The following is an 8,048-nucleotide window of genomic DNA, read 5'->3' on the forward strand; positions in this document are numbered from 1 at the left end:
TAGTTTATTTTTCTCATTCTTATATCGTGCGTTTGTTTGCTTATAACTAAAATTTTCATTTCTGTAGATATGTAACTTGTTTTACTGCCTCGCTACTTTTTATGCACGTTTTCATTTTTTTTGGTATTTTCCTCTGTGTTGAATGGTTTATTCACCTTGGTTGTTGCGATGACAAAGAACACTTAATTATTACTATATTGTAGATACCCCTGCTGTTTGCTAGTTTTTTTGCTGCTTTTTCTGGCCCTATTCTAATATATCTGTGTTCCACCAGTCCTTAACAAAGCCTCTCCAGAGGCCTATAAAATATGGCTAAAAAATGTTAAATTGCAGTGTCCTCTTGAAATTTCGCAGCAAGATAGGCGTTATTTTTTATTGAGGTCTGGCTGCCACTCCCGAGAGCGGAAATTAAAGCCTTTCAAGTTTGGCGGCCCGACAAGACAAACAGGAGCAATGGTACAGAGGGGGTAGCATTTAGTTTCCCACTCACTTGAGAAGTATGACCCACCAAATACAGAAGTGGCGACAATGCGCCAGAGGAAAAAGGAGCTTTAAACGCGTTGCGTTCATTTATTGTCCTCGTTTTGTTAACTGTTTTGTCCCAGCGCCTCTCTCATTGTAATTTTGTGCGCCAATATAAGATATTCGCGGCCAGAAGGGGAATAAGAAAATTTAGCAACTGCGAGCAGGATTCCAATCCCTGCCGGCGCAGACAGATACGTAATAAGAGAGTAATTACTGAATTACATCCACACAAGTGCAGCCAAAGCAAAAGTTGTAGACGTTATTGCAAAACAGGTAGCTACGTTGTTTTCATCAAAATAGCGTTTACGCAAGGTAGTATTTTCACCAGCCAAAAATGAAACTTAGCCCAAAAAAGGAAAAAAGACTTCCTTGTGACAGCGAAGTCACTTTAAAGCCTCGAGTCGCGCCCTAGATAACATCTGCTTTCCTGGGCCGTTTTTTCTACGATGAAGCTGGTTATACGCACTCAGCCATCGATTATAAGTAACAGTTGGTTACGTTACAGCGTTTTTAAGGTGCTATAAATAGAGCGGCGTAAATCGTAGTGTGATTGAAACAACCTAGCTACCTGTTTTTTGAGATCTATAACTTTTGCATTGATACTTTTTCTCTCAAGTCAATAATTACAACAGTAGCTAAATTGTTTTCAATAATTAATTACTATAGTAAACAAACAAAATACTGAAGATTAGTATAGGCGACTCTGAATACGTCGGAATTGGCTTCACTGTACTAGTGCTAACCGTAATTTTTTAAATATTGGTCCAATTAAGTTAGCTGGGACACAATTATATATTGTTCAAAAGAAAAAGTAAGTTACGTTCACATGATACAAAGAGAGGACAAAATCATCGAAACAGTCAGCCAAAATATGCTGCCAAGTTTTTAGAGACATTTTAGGTCAGCGAGTGCATTCAACTCTGGCTGCATGTCCTGCCCATGCCGATTTCTTCTTCTTGATTGCCACTAGAGTGTCAGTGACTTGAGTTATTTCTCTGACCCACTCAGCACGCTTCCTATCTCTCAACGTATTTTTATTTCCATACTCTTCCGCGATGTCCTCAACTTAAGTAGAACTCTCTTTATTAGCTTTCACGTATCAGCCCTATAGGTAAGTACAGGTAAGATGCAACTGTTGCATACTTTCCTCTTGATCTTTTTATTCATTCCTTATTTTCAGGATTGCAATGTACCGAATCCTTAAATGTCGTTGTAAATATGCCGGTAAAATTGTCGGGAAAACGTTTTACACTTTTACACATAGCATTACATTACCTGTCAATCCGTCGCTGAAATGAAAAGATTCGTTGTCCTGTGGTGGGTCAGCTGATTTATTTGTAGTAAACCCGAAAGTATAAAGCGTATAGCTTTCGCTGCTTTGAAACATTCCACGTATTAACAGCTAATCACGTTTTGATCTGGACGTCAATGTTTAGTGAACTAGCCTTGTTGTCACGTTGCAGTCTTGCACGGCGAATTATATCCACCACGTTCGTCTTCTCAAATGCACTGAAAGATACTAGGAATGAGGAGAGGGGGGGGGGGGGTCGCAAAGCGCCTATCAATTAACTCAAAGTTAGAGCTAGTGTCGTTTAACACGCTTACTGGACACAAGGCCTGCGATGCGAGCCGACCATTTATTTGTAAATGGCATTTGAAATTTCAAGTCCTGCGTCTCACTGTGACCACCGCTGCCGTCTTTCACGGGAATGCTGCATCTGAACATCACAAAGTCTACATGACATCAGAGAGGAGTAGTAGACAGCGAATCGCCGAAGGCATTAGCAAAAAGAGTGCACGCTAAGAGGCAGGCCTGTCACGTCTAACTTTAAGTCAAACTCTCTTTCCCCTCACTCCCTGACTATCAATTCGCGGCAGGCAGCAATGGGCAAAAAAAAAAAAAAAACGCGCACACAATCGGGACTCACTGGCTTGGTGACGAAGTCGCAGGCTGTCTGCAGTATCGATATTTTATCGGTGTTTCTCCCTCCACCTGATGTGTAAGTAGGATGGCAAAATGCAAAGGACGTTTTTAATTGTTGATATATCTAGAACCACAACCGCTACATTAAAAACTGTGACAGGAAGATACAGAATTCTATTTCTGTCAGTATTCTCGGCGTTTTCTGCACTTGTTCTGTGCCCTCAGTGCTACGACTGGTTATTAAGGAAGTCATCATGGCATGTCTAGTGACGAGTGTTCTTGCTACTAATATAACAAAAGGGACCGTCATTGTCTGTTTCTCCGCTCGTTTATCTCTAGCCTTGCAATCAGCGCTTATTTGCATATTTATCTAGCCTTCGCAAGTGACACCTCGATGCAGTGTACACTGTAAAATAAAAGTCTCCTTTACGTAAACACTCGCTGGTAATGCGTTGCCGAAGAGTTTTCCGTGTGCTAATTACGACCATATCTGCAGGACATACGACCATTTCTGTGTGCTTGGTAATCAGTGGTTTCGTATAGTGTTCACGGAACGAAATTGTGAAATGAAGCATCTCCGAAGACAGATGCTTCGATTTTGTTGTTTCCGGAAAGCTACATAGACCTCGTATGACGATTTCTGTACGCTTGGTAATGAAGGGCTTCGTATGGAGAAAATTTGTTTTTGTCTTGACGTACTTCGGTTTTCTTCTTGCTAAAGATACGTAATGTACATATGTATTACCTCCGTAGCAGTCATTTGAGCTGAAGCAGAAATGACGTGAATATTAACATGTTCACTACATAGTTGGTCACCAGTGAGTTACATAATTTATTCATTCTGTGTAACCACAAATACTGGGTGTTACGATTAAGATGTGGGAAAGTTTATCGAGAGGTATACAAAAAGACCTCACAATACAATCTGTCCCAAGCTTCATCATATGATCCAGTATTGTGGCAACATGACATCAATAAATGACATCACCCACCAATGGCCCAAGATGCAGTGCACATGTTAAAATGCTGGCTTTTTCAGGCCTAGCTGAAATAACTTCCTCACAGATGCAATACACATACACATATGTAAACTCCAGTAACTAGCAGAAGCGCTTGTCCCCAAAACAGCTGCTGACTGCATACACACACCATATAAACGTGTGCTGTTTCCAACAGTAACTTGCAAATCATGAGTGTTTTGAGATAAGTGTCACATGGCATATCCAAGTGCATGCACATGGGGAATAACATGGTGAAATCACAAACGTATTTATTTCTAAAGACGGTATGTAATAGATATATGTCGTGCCTTGTACTCTTCCACATGGCCAGGCTAGAAAAGAAAAGAAATAAATGGTATTGTTATTTGCATCATTTCATAAATGATTTGTAAAACCAATGCAGAGATATGCAGTGCAATAAAAGACAAGCACATATATTTCACTAGGCAGAGATCAAAGAGCCCTCACTATATAACCGTTCACGTATCTGTAACATCAGTTTATACACTCTATTTCAAAATGATTTGAAGGTATATATGAATAATGCGCCAAACCCTATAGTAGGAAGTATGCCATTCTCTACACCAGGACTGTACTATTAGCAGACAATGAGAGAAATGAATCCATGATAATGTGCCTGATCAAAGCACATGCATCACAGCTTAGCTAAAGTTAATCAAGAACATGGCTAACAAGTTTTGCGAAATCAATGTAAAGAATATCAATCTACAAAGAAAACGCTCAGGTGAAAAACTTGTGTATTCACAGTTGATTTTTTTTCCACAAGCAGGATGGAAACGACTAATAGAAAGAAGGAAAAAATAATTTATAATTATCATGGGAAGAGTCATGACGATAGATTATATCCTGAAATTGATGTAAAATGCATGCTAAAAAATATAACGGGGATTCGAAAAGCTCTAGGCATTAATGGCACCACTTTGCATAGCTTCAAGGAGTCGGAGGGAAAAAATAACGTCTGGGTAAAAATTAAAAATTGGCTAACATATTTTAGCCCTTTTAAGCATCTCAGGTTTATAATAACAGCAGATAATGCATGAGCTCGCATTACGCTTATGAGTTTGCAGATACCATGAGAAGTAATAATCACCACCATCTGAGAAAACGAGGCCTAGCTAGTAAGTTATCATGCAAAGTTAGTTCAGTTCATGAGCACATAAAAATTAGATATTCATTTAAGACCTTGTCGGTCAAGCGGAAATTAGACCCTAAAATAATTAGTGAAAAAAATACAAACAAGTGCATACCAGCGATTGGCAGATCCAAGAAGTTTGAGAGTTACGTCCAATGTTGGCTAGCATGTCCTGATGAAAGAATTTTCTTTCAGAGCATTACAGTCAAGATTTTTTCAAGCATATCACATAATCTTGTCATTAAAAGCATGGTTTCTCAATACATGAAAAAGTTTCGTTATTCTGTAACGAATTTCTGGCAGATAATCAAGGCCTCGTTGCATCACAGTAAATGCGCAATAAGGGCACATACATACTAAAATGTGGCATTTTATTCCTGAAGGACTAAAACTAGTAACGAACACTAACTACTGCTGTTAACCGAGAGCAACAGATGTTGCAGTCGGAAAATCTACTAGTCAGTGTTATTTCTCCCATAATCTGCTTGCAGCTTCCAAAATACTTTGTGGTCACAATATTGACATGAGAGTGGAGAGATTGTATAGCTTTGTATAGTGGCCTCTGAAGCCTTAGCATTCAACCTAGCCTGGATTAAGCCTGGCTGTCAGGCAAGAACAAGGTCAACAGGGTTCGTGCCCCGAGTTGGCATGCAACCTTTTCTGCGGAATACAAAGCAAGGCCTAAGCCGCCGTAAAAACATATAGTACAGCCATGACAGCAGTCACACGTGTCCATCTGAGGAGGCTAATGTTTGTTCAGAGGAAACACATTTATCCCCAGAATTATATCAAAAGCTTCAATCATTTGTTGCAAAGGTTTAGCTTTGGCACCAGCCAAAGTTGTAGGCTTTGTACAGACGTTTGCTTTTTGTTTCAGGAATGTGCCATCTCAAACTTTTATTTCCCAGTCATGTTCATACATTCTGCTTTTGATGCTCTTCTCCATTTGAACAATGTGTATACAACCGCAGCTCAAAAAAATGCTGTGCACCACCTTAGTAGTGTATTTTAACCTACCATTTTTCTTTTCACATATATCATTTCTTGGTCAAAATGGGCAGATTACCAGTAAGTAAGTAGGTGAGGAAACCACCTTGACATCATATCTGTTCTGCATATTCATATCGCGGGAAATTTATTACTGATAAGGATTTATTTCATGCACTGTCTTCAGACTGCAAGAGTCAGATCTGTTTGCTTTCTTTTACCTTTTGGAAAGGACATGCTGCAACACTGCAGATGACGTTTGAGCATAACATGCTTATTCTTCAAGCTGGCCTTCAAAGTTGTTATTCAAGGAATGTGAACAAAAAATTCATCTGTATGACAGCTTTCAATAAAAGCTGATAAAACGTGGAACAGTTCCTAATTTGCTTTTCACAACGCTGACCATACTCTTTCCACAGCTTATGAATAATAATTTAAAAACCAGAATAACTGTCTGCTGGTCTTTCCGGAAAACACATCTGCAATGTCAGTGTGTCTACAGCAGAAGGTATAACAAACCAACAAGGAGGGCCTAAACAATGCGTCTGTAAGACACCGCATGAAATTAGTTCCTTATCTCTATAACATTTCCCACAGCATAAAGATTGGCCACAGATGGTGTCTTTTTTCCACATCTAATCGACTGTTTAGAATACGTACCCTCCTATACAAGAAGTGAGAGCTATGTGAAAAAGAAAATCAGAAACTGTACATTGAATGCAACAATATGTTGTGTACAACCTTGCCCTTACCTGTGGTTGCATATAGATTCGACAAATAAGAATGTGAATTTGACAGCAGACTGCATAAACGGGAAAGAACAAAAACAATGAAAGATGGCACTTTCTATACAGAGGCTACAATTCTGGCACATGGAAGAAAAAGCTTTAGCAGGAAAAAATTGAGATGGTATACCTAAATGTCATGAGAAATTCAGCACTGCTTCAGGTTTACTTCTAAGGCAGCCATATTTGACCTTACTGATGTTGCTCCCCAATACATCAGTTCAGTGACTGCTGGCACTCAAAACAGATAACTAAATAAATATGCTCTTGCATTGACATTTTTTTTTTGCTTTGCTTGACGTCACTTTAGCGTCAGTTACCTTTCAGTCTACCTTAATGGGGCACTTTTACACCAATTACACGTCAATTTTCGTTTTGACAATTTTGAATTCTTTTTTTTTATTGTGCTCTTCCTGATAGCAATTCTGCTACAATAGACATTCCATATTTTGCTGTCACCTGCTTTTTAGGTAGTTCATGAATTTTAAATGATGCTGCAGCTGCTTAATTTGGGCTATCTTATCTCCATTGCATTGCATCCAAGCTTCTTGCACCCAGCAACAGGCTGCCAATTTGATCAATCAGGCGTTAATTTTTACCGCATTTGTGAAGTATGTGCTGCAGTAATGTCGCTGCTTTCTAAGAAAAATATAATTGAAAGTTTTGCTTTGTATGTGCCACATATGTTTGCTTGGTTTTCCATGTCATCTTTGCAGTAGTATCGACCTTCCAGAAAGAATGAATTGGCTGACAGCCAACCATATTTTCAAATTTGTGCAAGATATATTAACAAATCTTCAGCTAGAATGGCATTCTGTATCAATCATAGCTTCAGTAAAGGTTTTTAGATGGGCTTAAAGGATACAGGTGAGCTGTCTTTCGAGTTTACGGTTTCAGTCGGTTGTCTCGTGACAGGTCAACCAAGAAATATATGGCATGTGCACCAAAGCAATAAAGGCATGAGAGTCATGAAAATCTGTGTGAGCAATCAGAGAGGCCAAGGAAACAAGACATTAAAACCACAGATTTGAGTACTACTGTGGACACAACTGGAGCAGCGTAGGTAACAAACCTTTGTTAAAGAAGTCTATTGCATGGCCACATTCATTGTAGGTGCATACCCCATTAGTCCCAGAAGAGCGCTGGCTTCTATAGGTGGGGCAGGCTCCAAGCGGTTAATCTGGATGCAAGGAATGCACTCCACCTTCAGATGTTTTGTAGATGGATACTTGGAGCAGCAGAGCAGCCATACCCAGATGAAAAATCACGGTGGAGTTGAGGAAGCGAAGCAGCTGGCGCAATGCAAGGCTTCAAAGCAGACCCTGCATTAAAAGGACGACTTCAATATCTTGACTCAAATTAGAATACGTTTATAAAAGCAGTTATTTAGTGACATTTTGAACAGGTAATTAAAGATTTATCCTTAGAGCACAGTACAAAATATTACGAACAGTAGATCGCAGGTGGTCATGCCAATGCAAAAATTAGCCATTCAGGGAATGATGTGATAGCATTTTGAACACACAGATGTTTTTTTTTTGTTAAATATTTATTTTCCAATTTTTACTTTTATACAGCAATACTTAGCATAACCAAATATTTGCTTTCTATTCCAAAAAGTTTGACGACTTTGAAAACATTTTTCATTTTTTCCAATTATTTCATTTCATAAT

Source organism: Amblyomma maculatum, chromosome 6, assembly GCF_055883805.1.
Source record: "Amblyomma maculatum isolate TAMU_Amacu chromosome 6, ASM5588380v1, whole genome shotgun sequence".
In the NCBI taxonomy this organism is placed as follows: domain Eukaryota; kingdom Metazoa; phylum Arthropoda; class Arachnida; order Ixodida; family Ixodidae; genus Amblyomma; species Amblyomma maculatum.